The sequence below is a fragment of the Diabrotica virgifera genome, chromosome 9, assembly GCF_917563875.1.
Source record: "Diabrotica virgifera virgifera chromosome 9, PGI_DIABVI_V3a".
NCBI lineage: Eukaryota > Metazoa > Arthropoda > Insecta > Coleoptera > Chrysomelidae > Diabrotica > Diabrotica virgifera.
In genome coordinates, this window is record NC_065451.1 from 41123556 (window position 1) to 41140931 (window position 17376).

General features: G+C 34.2%; 1 long non-coding RNA gene across 1 annotated transcript in view; it reads right to left on the reverse strand.

Annotated features, from left to right (window-relative positions):
• Nucleotides 1-910: 910 nt before the first annotated feature.
• The window catches only part of LOC126892602 (uncharacterized), a 57109-nt gene continuing 40643 nt past the window's right edge, over nucleotides 911-17376 (reverse strand). The window contains exon 2 of the long non-coding RNA XR_007700920.1: nucleotides 911-1170. This is a non-coding gene — a long non-coding RNA (uncharacterized LOC126892602). The remainder of the gene's footprint in view (nucleotides 1171-17376) is intronic.

A 17376-nucleotide genomic window follows, 5' to 3' on the forward strand; every position in this document is an offset into this window, starting at 1 on the left:
GCAGATACTAACGAAATATTAAAAAATCTTGGTAAGATATCTACTGCGTGAATGTTTAACAAAACTTGATAAGCCTTTTCTTTGAATGACATCTCTTTTTAATGGCATAGACTAGGTGTCAATCAGCCAGTCACAATAAGGCAATGAGGTCCTCAGAGTTCCATAGCAAACTCTGCAGTTCTCTACTCAGTTCAAAAACTGGTCTGAGTTTGCTACAGACTGTCCAAGTAGCTCTCCACATTTTTTTTATATAGTTTAAGTCATCCACCATTTTTCAAGTTATAAAAATTCAATAAACATCTTTTCTTTGGTACTGGCAGAGTCGTTTGAATTTCACTTAGTTCTATACTTCTTTTTGTATCATTACCATTCGATTTTTTAAACATACAGCAGATACTAACGAAATATTAAAAAATCTTGGTAAGATATCTACTCCGTGAATGTTTTGAACAAAACTTGATAAGCCTTTTCTTTGAATGACATCTCTTTTTAATGGCATAGACTAGGTGTCAATCAGCCAGTCACAATAAGACAGTGAGGTCCTCAGAGTTCCATAGCAAACTCTGCAGTTCTCTACTCAGTTCAAAAACTGGTCTGAGTTTGCTACAGACTGTCCAAGTAGCTCTCCACATTTTTTTATATAGTTTAAGTCATCCTACCATTTTTCAAGTTATAAAAATTCAATAAACATCTTTTTTTTTTGGTACTGGCAGAGTCGTTTGAATTTCACTTAGTTCTATACTTCTTTTTGTATCATTATCATTCGATTTTTTAAACATACAGCAGATACTAACGAAATATTAAAAAATCTTGTTAAGATATCTACTTGAATGTTTTGAACAAAACTTGATAAACCTGAAACTGGTTACAAAAAATAAACAAAAACAACACAAAAAATAATAAACAAAAACAACGCAAAAACATTTAATATTAATAATACTTTAGGGAGTACATTACTCCGTTTAAACATTAGATCAAGATTTGGAATACTATTCGCCAATATCTCTTTTTTTCTAAATGCAAAGGCTATTTCTGCTTTTGAATCCTGTTGTCTTATATTGTAGGCAAGCTGAAAATCAACCTCACGAGGTGTTTGTAAGGTCTCCTAAATAACCAAAAATCCATTTATGTGTATCCAGATACTGTGATTGCACTGCTTCTGCTCTTAACCTGAAACAAAAAAAAAAATAGAATTAGAGTAAATCGACATCGATGTACACTACTCCGAGAAATTAACGTACCACCTTAAAAGTGGGTCATTTTTGATGTCTAGAATTTGTTGTGCGATTTAACTGATTTTTTTAACACGTTATAGCATTATTATTTGGCAATATCGCTGTAATAATATTGTTGCTAGGCAGGTAAATTGTCAGTGTACCAATAAAACTGTTTTTTTTTTCTCGAAGTTCACCGCATCCTGTGGAATATTCCAACATATATAAAATACTGAAATTAAGACCCATCTACGGCCTCATGTTTTATTAACATTCTGTTTTTTTATTCATTCGCTATGTTGAATAATAAAAAAATTAGGTACTTTAACAACCAGCCTTGTTTTTCATCAATACAGGGTGTTTTTAAATAAGTTTGGCAAACTTTTAGGGGTAATTCTGCATGAAAAAAATAATGACAGTTTGCTTTATATAGTTCGCACGCTATAACTTTTCCAATGCGTCGATTCATTTTCAAACAAATGAAGTCAAAATATAAAGTGAAACGTACGCCGATGTGTGTAGCATATACATAGTATACAGCAGCGTTTCCCAAACTGCTCCGCGGAGCAAAGAGTGCTCAGCAAAGCATCTACAGGTGCTCCGCTATATGGCGATAATAAACGGTTAAACATTAGAAAAAAAAGCTCCGCTATTATGGCGATAATAAACGGTTAAACAGGAAAACTTCAGGGAAAGACAATAACTGTCTTTAACGCCAATGATAAAATACAAGAGTATAGGAAATTTTTTGGGCAGAATCGGTGAAACAAAAATCTGGATAGCTTTCCACGAATCACAGAATTTAGAGAAGAACTGGAATCGGACATACCTGAAGCTGTCTTTAACGAGTTCCACACTCGATCTGCTAAATTTACTTGAAAACTTCCATAATTATTTTCCTGACGAATTCCACGACAATATTAAAGAAACCTTCTGGGTTGCAGATCCATACCTTGCAATGTAAAAAACCAGCTTCCTTATCATATCAGCAGAATGAATGACGGATAGATTTGACATAGGATTCTGCGATACAAAAAACATTTTGAAAGTAAATCGCTAGTAGATTTTTGGTGTCAACTCAAAGACGAATTTAAAATTTTGTAATTAAGTTTCCTTATTTGTAATTAAGTTTCTTATGCTTGCGATTGAAAAAGAAATTGAATAAAGTGAATAGAAGATGTAACGGTTAATATCACCCCCCCCCCCCCCCCCCCAGCTAACTAATATCTCTCGTTCTATGAGGCACCTATATATGTTTCAGATGCAATGTGGTAAGTGCTCCTTACAGAATTTCTGTCCTGAATAGTGCTCCTCGACCAAAAAACTGAGAAACGCTGGTATACAGTATATAAAATGTATATACACATCGACGTTCGTTTCACTTTATGTTTTGACTTAATTTGTTTGAAAATGAACCGTGACGCAAGGGGGAAGTTGTAGCGGACGGACAATAACTATGTCCACAAATGCTTCGTTTCCGAGATAGAAGGTGGTGAAATTTTCCTTACGAACTGTTGATTTATTTATTGCTCTAAGACCGGCTGAGATTGCAAATGAAATTTGGTGGTTTTTAAAAGGTGTTATTGTGCATTATTTGGCATACAATTACGAATTTTATGTTCACCATTGACTCACATAAGGGTCATATTACCCGTATGCGCGCCAATGGTGAATATAACCACCAGAATCCAAAAAACTCCCAAATGCGAACATAAGTATGAATAGTCTATCACTTTACTACCAAAATGTGCGTGGTCTGCGTACGAAGCTAAAGGACACATATTTGACATCCTGTTCAGCTACATATGACGTTATTTTCCTAACAGAGACTTGGCATGGTCCTGAAATTAAAAGTAATGAAGTTTTCTGTGATTTATATACCGTATACCGTCGGGACCGTGATCATATTTCCAGCGAGAAATCAAGAGGAGGTGGAGTGTTAATTGCAGTTAGAAGTGATATCAGTTCTTGTCTAGTGGAAATTGTCAGTTCAAACGTAGAACAGGTTTTTGCTGGAATTACTATTAATTGCATTAAATATGTTTTTGGCTGTGTCTACATTCCGCCCAGATCTAGATAGGATGTTTATTCCAATCACATTGATACTGTAAAACTAATTATGAATAAGTATAAAGATTCTAAACTAGTATTATTTGGGGATTATAATCTACCAAATCTAATATGGGACGGTGAGACGACTGCTAAAAATATAAGTAATGATACTGAAATTTTGTTTTGTGACGAGTTCAATTTTTTAGGATTAGGTCAACATAATTATTTTAAAAACCAGTATGACTCAATTCTTGATCTGTGTTTCTCTGATACTTATTTAAATCTAAAAAAAAGCGGAAGCTTTAATGACGTGTGACAGGTATCATCCCTCACTTGAAGCATTAATATTATTTGATAATCAATATATCAGTTTGGAAACTAATATTTATTATAACTTTCACAAGGCGGATTATGGTGCCTTGAATAATTATTTGCTTCAGATCAATTGGATTGAGTTGTACTGTTTAGAGGGTGTAAATGACATTTTAGATGCTTTTTATTCCATTATTTGGAACGCAATTGAACTTTTTGTACCAAAGATATCTGTAAAAAGATCGACTTTTCCTGTTTGGTTCTCATCTCAACTTAAGAGTAAAGTCATTGCCAAAAAGATTGCGCATAAAAAATATAAAACTACAAATAAGTATCACCACTATATTGAATTTAAAAATTTGAGAGATGAATGCTCATCACTCACTGAACAGTCTTACAATGCTTACGTTTCAAAGATGGAATTGAGAATAAATGAGAACGCTGGTGAATTTTGGAAGTTCATTAAAAATAAAACCAACGGACATGGTGCTCTCCCTGGCTCTATGTTTCTAGGTGAGGAAAGTGAGAATGACAAACAAAAAATAACAGAGTTGTTTGCGAAACATTTTGGTACTGTATACAGCAATTTTAATGGTAAATCTCTGGATAACCTGGAGAGTAATGAAATTTTCTCACAACAGCTGGAGGTGGAAATTAGTAACCTCGAAGTCACTTTTGACAATTTACTGAATGTGTTGTTGTCATTAAATGTCAATAAAGGGGCTGGCCCTGATTTGATACCGAATTTGTTCCTAAGAGAAAGTGCAGTGTCCTTGTGTGAACCATTAGTATATGTTCTTAATAAATCTCTCCAGACGGGAATTTTCCCGAACAGATGGAAACATTCCTTCGTGTGTCCTATTTTCAAGGCAGGAGATCATAGTGATATCAAAAATTATCGGCCAGTTTGTATTCAGTCAGCCTTATCTAAAGTATTTGAAAAAATGGTTTTGCCAAGTTTGGATAATTGTTTTAGGAACATTATTACGGATAACCAACATGATTTGTAGGCGGACGTTTTACTCTCACTAACCTCTTTTTGTATATCGATAGTATAGGTACAGCAATGGATGAGGGTTACGAGGTGCACTCTATATACACCGATTTCAGTAAGGCCTTTGACCTACTAGATCATAATGTCTTAATTACAAAGCTGAGAAACTTTGGTATCACTGGTTCTTTATTAGCTTGGTTTACTTCGTATTTGCAAGGAAGAACATTGCAAGTAAGATCAGCAGGATGTGTTTCTAATGGATTTGAAGCCGTGTCAGGGGTTCCGCAGGGTTCCCATTTGGGTCCTAAGCTTTTTCTGTTGTTGGTAAATGATATTGGTAGGAACTTTAAATCTGAATATCTGATATTTGCAGACGACCTAAAGATATTTAAATGCATGAGGTCAGAATCTGATTGTGAGGGTTTGCAGAGAGACTTGGGATTCTTTAGTACATTGGTGTCAGGAAAATAATCTTAGATTGAATGCTTCGAAATGCTCATATATTATTTTTTCACGTAATAAGACCACCAGTGATTTTAAATACAAGATAGGAGATGTGGATTTATCTAGGGTTCAGGTAATTAAGGATTTAGGTGTGTTACTGCATAGTAAGCTAAGTTTCGTGGACCATTATGATGCCATTATTGCGCGTGCTAATCGAACATTAGGGTTAGTCATCAGAATGTCATATGATTTTAATAATTTGTTTGTAATTGTGAGATTGTTTTTGAGTTATGTTCGTTCATTACTAGAGTATTGTTCAGTGATTTGGAGTCCAAGTTATGAGAATCACAAATATCGAATTGAATCGAATTAGGTACTAGAGGAATGCAATTGAATTCCAGTCAGGTCATGCAGATGTTTCATTTGCACCGTCTAGAGGATCGCAGGCGATACTTTGACCTTAATTTTAAGGTGTTAAATGGTATTATTGTTGCACCTTGCATTCTGGGTCGAAGAGATTTTTATGTTCCAGCTAGGAATTTGAGAAGATGTCCCTTGCTATCCGCTAGATCGTGCAATACACGTCATGCAGAAAATATGCCTTTAAATAGAATTGTTTCTAGTGTAAATGAGTTTCCAAATATAGACTTTATTGGAGTCACACTAAATGCTTTTAAAAGGACTATTTCACGTGAATTATTTTAATTTGATTTTAATTTTTTGATGTCGTTAGTTTAATTGTAAGTAATGTAAGTTAACTTGTGTTCGATGTTTAATTTTGACTTTTAAATTTTAATTGTAAAATGGAGTTTTCCGTCAATAAATATTAATTAATTAATTAAATTCCTAATTGTATATCAAAAAATGCGCAATAACTACCCCAGAAAACTCACCAAATTTCATTTGCATAGCAATAAATAAATCGTCAGTTTGTAAGAAAAATTTCAACATCTTCGAAACGAAGATACGCATTTGCGTCCGCAAACGTATTCCGTATTTGCGGACATGTTTATAAAGCAAACGGTCATTATTTTTTCATGCAGAATTTCCCCTTAAAGTTTGTCATACCTATTTAAAAACACCCTGTACCTAACTTAATCATCCAACTTAAGCGAATGAATTAAAAAAGAGAATGTTAATAAAACATGAGGCTATAGTTGGGTCTTAATTTCAGTATTTTATAAATGCTGGAATGGGAAAAAATCAGTTTGTTTGGTACACCCGGTATACAATGACAGTTGATCTGTCTAGCAACAGCAATATTATTACAGCGATATTGTTAAAGAATAAGGCTATAACATACTAAAAAAATCAATTAAATCTGACAACAGGTTTAGGAAATTCAGGACATCGAAAATGAGCCATTTTTAAGGTGGTGCCTTCATTTCGTGGAGAAATGTATTAAAAAATAATGATTAGTGTAAACATGATCTGACTAAATGTTAATGTTGATTTATCAGCCGACTGTTGAAATTCCTTTGTGTTTTTAAAACATTTCGCAATTTTAATAACTCTTGAATTTCCCCAATAGGTGAAGGGGAGACGAATGCATAGTGATGTAAGAAGAGAATATTCTCAAGACAATATTCTCGAGAACGAGAATATTCTCGGCCAGAATATTCTCGGCCAGAATATTCTCGGCCAGAATATTCTCGTTCTCGAGAATATTCTCTTGAGAGTTGCTGCGTCCTTAATCGTGCTAAAGACGATACATAAAAAAGAAAAATAAAAAACGGAAAATGTAGATACGGCTTTTCTCAGTAAACGCGAAACAATGAGTAATTTAACTATGGAAATAATGCTAGACAATTATTTGTTATAAGAATTTTACAAAGATATCAAAAAGTGATTTCGAACTACATATTAATAAATATGATAGGGCCAAGAATAGAGACGAAAGATCAAACATGAGAAACGCAATACCAATCTCAACAAGATTAGCAATTGTTATTTATATATATATATATATATATATATATATATATATATATATATATATATATATATATATATATATATATATTTACATCCTACTATTCCTATGGACTCAAACCATACCGCAACCTTACAGCCTCTCCTATTTAGAGGTGTATATAATAGTTTAGATATCGAATATATTAAATCTAGTGACAAAACATTCTCAATGCACAAATTTTCATTTTGATAAGATTAAATTCAATATATACTGTTCCGTTCGGTTCTTTTATCATTAGCACCTCATTAGGACGTTCTATTTTTACAGCCTCATTAGTATAATTTTTATCAGGATTCTGGTATTACGGCCTCGTATACACCACCTTACAGACTCATACAATGTTGTCAATTCTCTCACTGCCTATTTAGATAAATCGGGGTTTCCCCTTTCAATTTGGTGTTTAAGCGAACGAAGTTTATTTTGCATTTCTCGAGTGTTAAGTAATGAATATTTTAAAACAGTATATTATTTCTAAACAAACACTTATAAATGACAAAGTATTTTTATGATTTCTAAAAAGTTGAACATGATATTTTATTCAAAGGAATGGTGAATTTAAGTTAGCGCAATACTTTTTTAACAATATTTGTTCGTCTATCGTTTAGTTTCCGTCGGATAGTAATCTAGAATTCCTAATTAATAATATATTATACTGAGGACATTTCCTGAAGTTTGATTATAATTCTTCTTCTTTAAGTGTAATATTATCATCCCATCTCTTTAATGGTGAATCTGTCCTTTTTTAAAATGGAGACTTATCTCGTACTACGTACTATGCTGTCCTCTTCTATTTTGCTGATGAGGCTGTTCCATTCTCTTTTTCGTTTGTTGAACTCATTTTTTAATGTTGTTTATTCTGCATAGGTTTAATAGTGTTTTGCGGTTATGCTTCTTACTATTCTCATATCATTCTTCTCCAAATATCTTCTTATCGTACTTATGTCAAGCCTTGTTTTTGCTTTATACCTATGTCATGGTAGTTCGGATTTATATTTGTATAATTACGTTTTTGCTTCGATTTTCAAGCATGTTTCTCTATATCGTGTATTTAAGACACCCTGAGATTCTACTTGCCTTTAGCATTTTTTGTTCCCTTACTTAGTTAATATTTTTTGTGATTTGGGTGATTTTTCAAAAATATCTCGCAAACAGTACATTTTAAGCAAAAAGCCACAAAATGCAAGTCAAAAAGAAACCATTCAAAAATATGAATTAATTTTTTTTAAATTTTTATAGCGGCGATAGAAGCCGAGTTACAACCTGATTAGGTGAGGGTTTATTTAAATTACCCTTTAATCGAAACTTTATTATCAAATAACGTAAATAATACGAGGTGTTTCCAGAAATGCTCACAACATTTTTAAAAGTATTTGATAAGATCTTTAAAACAAGCTTAGCTATACGTTATTCGGATGGAAAACACCAGAGTTATTATCAAAAAAACACGATTATGTCATTAAAAAAATAAAAAAAAAAGGAGGAATTAAATTATCGGTTTCTCCACAAAAATGAAAATTATTCCTATTCCACATATAATTAGGTTTATTTATGTATCAACAACGTGTCTTAAAATTGTATCCAGTTTAAAATGTTAGTCCTGTCGCCAGGGGGGGTACAACGGCCTCGTTAATTCAGATGGACTTACCCAAGTTTTTTTTATGTATTTTGACCCGTAGAACACGAATTTTTTGGGTAACAGTTGATCCGGATGTCGATAAGATTGTTATAGACCAAGAACTTGAGGAATCAAATAACAGCGATTTTTGGCAAAACAAAACACTATTTTGTATTTTTTGGGCCATTTTAAGTAAAAAATATTTCTACAAGTTTTTTCGTAGGATGCACAGTTTTCGAGATAAACGCGGTTGAACTTTAAAAAAATCGAAAAATTGCAATTTTTGAACCCGAATAACTTTTGATTAAAAAATAAAATAGCAAGTCTGCTTACCGCATTTAAAAGTTTAAGTCAAATTATATCGGTTTTGATTATTTCCATTGGTAAAAATTTATTTTTTTATTGTTTAACAAAGCTATAAACACGTAGGGTTTCCCGTGCTTTTACATGTGTTTTAACGCATGTAACGTAGAAATAGTCTTGATTGCACTAGTACCTATTCTACCTACTCGTTCGATTTTAAATGAGAAATCATAGAAACATCACTCACGCACTAGTTGTTTGTAGCTTTGTTTAACAATAACACAATAAATTTTTAGCAATGCAAATAATCAAAACCGACATAATTTGACTTGAACTTTCAAAGGCGCTAAGCAGAATTGCTATTTTATTTTTTAATCAAAAGTTATTCGGGTTTAAAAATTGCAGTTTTTCGATTTTTTGAAAGTTCAACCGCGTTTATCTCGAAAACTGTGCATCCTACTAAAAAACTTGTAGAAATATTTTTTGCTTAAAATGACCCAAAAAATACAAAATATTGTTTTGTTTTGCCAAAAATCGCTGTTATTTGATTCCTCAAGTTCTTGGTCTATAACAATCTTATCGACATCCGGATCAACTGTTACCCAAAAAATTCGTGTTCTACGGGTCAAAATACATAAAAAAAACTTGGGTAAGTCCATCTGAATTAACGAGGCCGTTGTACCCCCCCTGGCGACAGGACTATGTCTAGATTTGAAATAAACTGAATTTGTGAGTATTTTGCTGCTCCGAAATAGTTGAAATTGGAGATATTTATACGCTCCGAAAAAATTGACAGGAAAAGGAAATTTCATTGATCGAAAAATTTAATTTATTATACTGAATTAGGAGTAAGTACTATAAGATAAGCCTTTAGTATTTATGAACGGAACTTTTTACACTATTTTCAAAGTTAAAATGTCAAAATATCAATTAGATTGTATCGTAGAGAAATAAATAAAGATGTGTAATAGGGGCCTTATTCTCCCCCATGTCTAACAGCTTCCTGTTTTCAGAATAGACGAGATCCATTTTTTTTTTCGAAGTTAAAATTGAAATATCCAAATACACTTCGTCAAAAGACTTCGATCCGGAAACTTGTGTTTGAGGAAAACACAATTCGTCTTCCACATAGAAAATAAGGTTTGTTATATTTCGAAAGTTTCTTCCGATGTGGCCAAAGTTTCTGGTGATATCCCATCTCTAGAAAACAAGGTTTCTATTAACATCTCTGAGGTCACCTCTGACTTCGACATTAAAATATTGTCATTGTTATAAAGTTCCTGTAGATATTTTGTCTTTCAAAAAAAGATGAAATAGGTAGAAAAGTTAATAGAGGAAACAGGGACAATAGACAAAGGAATTTAACCCATTTCAGCAGAGACAAAAGACGATAAAGTGAAATGTAAATTGGAGTCACGGTCGACATTTGACGGGAGCGGAGGTCCTGTTCGTATTAAGTTCCAAGTTACAATTTCGGACCGAAAGTCGTCATGAAACAATTACATGAATTAGTTTAAATCAGCTGCAATAGCGAATGGATGGTCCGAATAAAAAAGGCTGAAAACCTATATCTATTGCACTTCGAGGAGATGCCTTGGATATGCTTCATACCATAGCCGTAGATTAGAGAGATGATTTCGAACAGCTTAAGAACAGACTAAACAGGCGATAGGATTACGCACACTTGGAGTATGTCGAATAATATAAGGTAAATATTGCCAGGTTAGTACAATATACGTATCCAACAGCTCCCAAAGACATGATGGGAAAGTTGGAAGCTCAAACATTTATTAAAGGTCTTCGGGATCATGGAATGCAGTGAATACTGCGAATAGCTCGTCACAAGAACAGCTTCTTTGAAATGTCGTGAATATAGTATATATTATGTATATTATGTAATAGTGAAATATATTGTTGGTGGATACCGGAGCTACCAGGGCCATTATACGACCGACAGTTATAAATAGTGGTAAGAAACTTTTACCAACGAAGTTGCGACTGCGGACTGCCACAGGTAAAATTCCAACACCCACGGAGAAATGCAGATATAATTAAGAATTGGGAAAAAAAGGTCGTCCATACTGTCAGAGTTGCTGACATCGAAGAGGATGTTATATTAGAAATGGACTTAATGAATTTGTTTGGATGCCTAATGGATTGCTAATGGATCAAGTTATGCCTGAGAGGAGTGAAACGATTTTAGTGGCGCCCCTGCAGGTAATTGTGGAAGAAGGAACACCTGTTATAATGGAGCCTTGGCACCACGATGAGGACGTTGACCGAGGAATCATAATTGGAAAGGACTTGGTGACTTCTACTAAAGAAATTTCTATAAGACTTATTAAGGTCAATGACTACCCAGTGATCATCAAAAAAGATACGAAAGTAGGAATCTGTGTAGATGTGACGCCCACAACGAGAGGTTCGACCAAATGGTTGCAGTTGCTGGTCAGTCTATAAATTAGGTGGAGAAAAGGTGATTAAGGGAATTTCTTTGGCGATATCATGGCATATTTGTACCAGAAGGAGGAAAGGCAGGAAGAACTACCCCTGTTAAACATAAAAGTGATACTTGTAACGCTAAACCAATTCGTCAAACAGTTTAGAACTGTTTTACGTCAATCAGAGGAAACTGAAAATATTGTTCAGGCAATGAAGAAAGTCGGAGTGATAGAACTTTCTACCAGGCCAGGGATCTCTCCGTTAGTTATGGTCAAGAAGAAAGACGGAACTACGAGGTTCTGTGTGGATTACCGTTTGTTAAACAATATTACCAAAAAGGATAGTTACAGTTTGTCAAATATACGGTCATACTTGGCCCATTGATATTAGGCTCCACCTAAGAAGCGCATTCAACACAAACATAATTCACTGAATGCGCTTCCACTTATTTTTCTACGCGAGTGGACAAAATCGCCAAGTATCACCGTATGTTTGACAAGCTGTCCCTGTAACACGAATCAATGATACGTTGGATATATTGGCTGGAAGAGAATTATTTTCTACGTTGGACTTGGAAGTCTTGATATTGGTAGGTAGAAATGGACCCAGTGGATAAGGAAAAGATAGCCTTTACCAGAAGATCCGGATTGTGGCAATTCAACGTTATGATATTTGGACTCTGTAATACTCCTGCGACATTTTGAGAGCTTTACGTAAAACCTGTTGACAGGGTTATCTTGGAAAACGTGCCTGGTATTTTTTGACGACGCAATTGTCTTCGTGGAGACTCTTTTGAAGACCATTTGAAGAATTTAGAAGACGTTTTTAATCGACTGAAAGCTTCCCTATTGATGTCAAAACCCAAGAAGGGCCAGTTATTTCAAAGTAAAGTCAACTATCTAGGTCATAAAGTCAGTAAAGAAGTAGTGGCTGTGAATAAGGGAAAAATCGATTCCATTCAGGAATGACTAGAACCCACTGACAAACATCAAATGAGTTTTATTTGACTATATACTTACTATCTAAGGTTCATTAAGAAGTTTTCACGTATCATTGTCATTAACGCGACTTACATAAGAAGCAAGAGATTACAATTGGAATGGAGACTGCCAAATTTCCTTTCGAAACCTTAATGAAGTATTTAATCACAGCAGCATTAAAAGAGTATCCACTGCCAGGAGGAGAGTTTATCTTAGATACAGATTACAGATGCAAGTAACATATGAATTTGCAGAGTGCTATCTCAGATCAAAGGGACAGAAACGTATTCTTGGATATTTTAGTAAAGTGCTTTCAAAACCTAAGCGAGAGTATTGTGTCACGAAAAATGAATTTCTAGAAGTAGTGAAATCAGTAGAATACTTCTATCAGTACCTCTAAGGAAGGAAGTTTCTAATCCGAACGACCATGCCCCAACCACTTGGTTAAGGCAGTTTAAGATCCCAGAAGGTCACATGGATTGAACGACTCAAAGATACAATTTCAAAATTGAGCATCGGGCAGGAATTAGTCACAGGAACGCCGATTCTCTTTCTAGAAGTTAGTACCCAGCAGAGTCCGTACCCATTGCAACAAAACATAATCAAAGAAAGGAGTACTGCTAAAAACAACGGTGGTCGACGACGAGTGGACGCCTACTAAGATCAGGGGCGAACAAGGGAAAGATCCAATTTTACAGAAAATTCTTAAATTGGAAGAAGAAAATCGTCAACCATCTTGTCAAGAAATATCAAGCCTAAGTAGTTAAGAGGCGTTGGGTCCGTGGAACTCCTTTATAATGAAAAACAGCTTGCTTAAACGAGTACTGGAAAATGATGATGGTATAGCGAAGAGAACACAATTGATGATTACAAAGAGCAGAGAAGAGCCGAAGTATTTCGTTAGTTACATGTTACATGACAGTCCATCTTGAAGACATTTCTATGTAAATAAAACCCTTCAGAGAATGCGGGAACGGTTTAATTAGATGAATAGTTTCGACGATGTAAAGAGATGGTGTAAGGAATGTACTAACTTGCCACGAGTACTGGAACTTATCGAAAAGGAAGGCTCCTACGAGGCAATACAATGTTAGATTTCCGTTTGAGAGAAAGCAAAAGAAAGCAAAAATGGATGCAAGTAGATATTATATTGATCGTATTGAATTACTTCACTAAAGAACATAAAAACTACAGGCTATTACTCGTAAATCGGATGGAATGGTAGAGCGAATAAATAGGGCAGTTGACAAGCATTTGATAAATATTTTGTCCAATCAGCAGCGAAATTGATATCCGTAACTTCCATTCTTCGCAATGACTTACATATGTGAGTACCTTGTGATTTAGAGTTTGGATGTCGATGGATAAGACGTAGCTGGTGAAGATTATGTAAATGGATTGCGAAGAAGAATGGAGATCCGTAAACCGAACATCCCTTATGTTTTATGAAGGACCACAAAGTCTGACTCGATAATTCGAATAAGCGAATGGGTTATTCTCCCAAGGTCTGACAAGGTCCGTCCTTAAGGCTACGGCTCCACGGGCGGGAAATTGACGCTAGCAGTAGCAGTAAAATGAACTTAAGGTTCCGCGGAACGGAATGGGAATAGCCGAACTGAACCGACTACGCACAAGTCCTGTAGTCGGTACAGTTCGGCTATCCCTATTCCGTTCCGCGGAACCTTAAGTTCATTTTACTGCTACTGCTAGCGTCAATTTCCCGCCCGTGGAGCCGTAGCCTAAGTAAGGAGTAGATTAACGACGTTATCTACCGAATAAGCAAAATTCCGATGGGAAGGCGGATGATAGTATCTACACAACAACCGGCTGGCGTCAATTCAAAGAGACCACGTCAAAGGTGAAGAAGTGGAAATAAACCAAGTCCAAGAAGTACGTAACTTCATGTTTGATGAATTCATAAATGCCTATGGAGGTACCAATAGAGCAAAACATGATGTTGTCACTGAAGAAAACCAAGACCTGCCACTTATAGATGACTACTCACTGGCCCATACAATCCTGACCGCTATTTAAGATGCACAAGGGTTGGAATCCGACTTTCAAAGGAAGTTTGGCTGAGTTGCAGAACTTCAATGCCAATTGACAACTTCGGGAAAAGCTGTGAAACTCCAAGATGCATGACGTTACATTCCCCAGCTGGTAATGAAAGACACTGCCCATGACCAACCTACCTACCTACCTAGTATAAAAAGCCTTACTTCCATTGAGAGCCTAAGTCTAGTGATTATTATACATTTAACTTAGAAAATTATATATTCCTTGACGGGTAATTGCATATTAAAACGGACTTATTCTTATAGATGTATAGTTGGTTGGCGATTACAATACTCTAAATAGATAACCAATCAATGATGCGAATAAAGATAATTTGACACAAAAGTAATCTATCGTCACAGTATTTTCACAATATCATATGGTAAAATGGCAATTGTAATTTCTAGGTTAGTATTTTTCAGCAATCTTGATATTTTTCAATATCTTGCACTGGACAATTTTCTTTGTGACACGGTGATAGGAAAATACAGCGTGTTTTATATGTTTATTCATTGGTATTTTTTAATTTTTCCGAATGTATATTCATTGAAAATGAATTCTGGTTTGGAGCCCAAAACGTCAAAAATAATATGCAAATATGTAATATTATTATTGTGGCTTGTTCCCAGTATTCTCCCCAAAAATATATAGTCATATCTTAAGTTGGAAAGTACGTAGGTAGGTTATTATTATTATATGCAACAGCTAATAAGTAATTCATAGAAAGTATTAATATTTTTTTGGTCGATAACATTTTCAATTTTTGAAAAATTGAAAAATATGTATGTTTAAATCATATGGTGAAATGAGTATCTATCGTCTTTATGACTGGTCACGATCTATAAATATAGTGAATGTTCATAAAAATATGAGTATTTCAGAAATGACAAGAAAAAAAAACACACAGAAGCCAGAGAGAAATTTTATGAAGATTTCCAAGAGGTGGTAAATGCAATACCAAAAACATCCGCAGTTATTGTTATGGTAGACATAAATAATATAAGAATGGCAATGATCTGATACTAGGCATAAAGCAAAAATTAATGAAAGTATACAAAAGAAAATGAACTCTTTTGAACTTCTGCGTACAAAATGAATAGGTACAGAATTAATGTTGTACATTTCTATGCTTTATGATGCAAGATTAAAACAAAAATGTATATCTACTTTTATCAACACAACTGGCACAAATCAATAATAAACTAAGTACCTACATTCTTACAAATAGAAATGAACATTACAAACAAGCATTAAATGTACGGAGCCATTAATAGGTCTGGATCCCGCGTATGAAAAAAAGCTGATTAATAGCAAGCTGAAAATTTGTTAATAGCTTAAGGGTGTGTAGTCGGACAAACTTTGATACATTGGAACACTGGAACAGGTGAAGTTTTAATTGTGGAACAAGTTAAAAATTTGGAGCGGTCAGACCACGAAAACGTCACATGTATTTTGTCCGACAGAACTTCCAATTGATTTGTTACCCTTTCATTAAACTCTCATGTAAAAATCAGGCTGGTATTTATCACCAAATGGGCATTATAATGAGTGGAACACGTAGAAAATGTCAAATGACAGGAATTATGACAGGTGATAAATAGCGGTCTGATTTTTGCATGAGAATTTAATGAAAGGGTAACAAATCAATTAGAAGTTTTGTCGGACAAAATACATGTGACTTTTCTGGTCTGACCGTTCCAAATTTTTAACCTTTTCCACAATTAAAACTTCCCCTGTTCCAGTGTTCCCATATATCAAAGTTTGTCAGACTAGACACTCTTAAGCTATTAACAAATTTTCAGCTTGCTATTAATCAACTTTTTTTTCATACGCGGGATCCAGACCTATATTTTATTTTTATTTATAAACAGTTACATTTATATTCTGAATTATAAAATTATATAGCTTATTCGTTCTTAAATAAAAAGATGTGTTTATTATGCAATTTCAAAATCAAAACGTGTGGAAGAAATGTCTGTGAAACAAAATATCTTCCTTTATTAGTTACTATTAATAACATACCTACTGCGTACCATTACATTTTTCAACACATAAAGATTAACGATAACAGCACCAGCAATTTGCGTCAGATCGGATGATACAATATCCAGGCCACAGTGTTGCCAGCTGAGCGGAGCCTATAGTGTCGTTTCTTAGTTTTACATATGAACGATATACACCTTCAATATACTCATAAAAGCGCCATACAACGGCAAATAGCTGAATTACAAGCGACCTTACGGACTCATTTTGTTTTAAGATTTGCAGCTATCCTACGATACCCACAATATTTGTAACATATTTGTTTAGTAGGTAGAGGTCTCTAGTTTCTCCCTCAACAAAATTTTGGTAGAAAATGACCATCCGTTTAAAGAAATACATGAAAAACATTACGGCCTCCGTATATTGAGTCCGTAATATTAGTAGGATATATATATATATATATATATATATATATTGTTATATTTCTATTTGATATGAAAATTAAATTTTGATAATTATAGACAAAATTCAATTTAATATAAAATATTTTCAATTTTCTCAACCACGGGCATATAAATTTAGAACAACCTGTATACAACAAATTGTTATATTTAATTTTAAGAAGTGATTAAAACGATACTCGGAACAATGCGCTTAAAATAAAACTAAAGTGAAATCGAAAATAGGTCATTATCGTTGTTCGCGGAAGGTTCAATCATTAGCCGATGCTAAAGAAGACTTAGTGAAAGTAGATAATAGATCATTAAATGTTGTAATTAGTAGAAAGTAATTTTAGAATGGGAATTAACTATTTTCTTTGAAATCCATTAAGCATATTTAGAAAGTTTAAAAATTGGTTTTGAGGAATACTGCGAATGAGAGTTGGTGGTGGAATTTTGATTTGTGAATCTGGAAGGGATATTTAGAAAGGAGGGGAATGAATGACAAATAGAGATCAGAATGTTTTGAGCTGTCGAGAAGTGAAGTCGAGTAGTAGACGGTAGTGT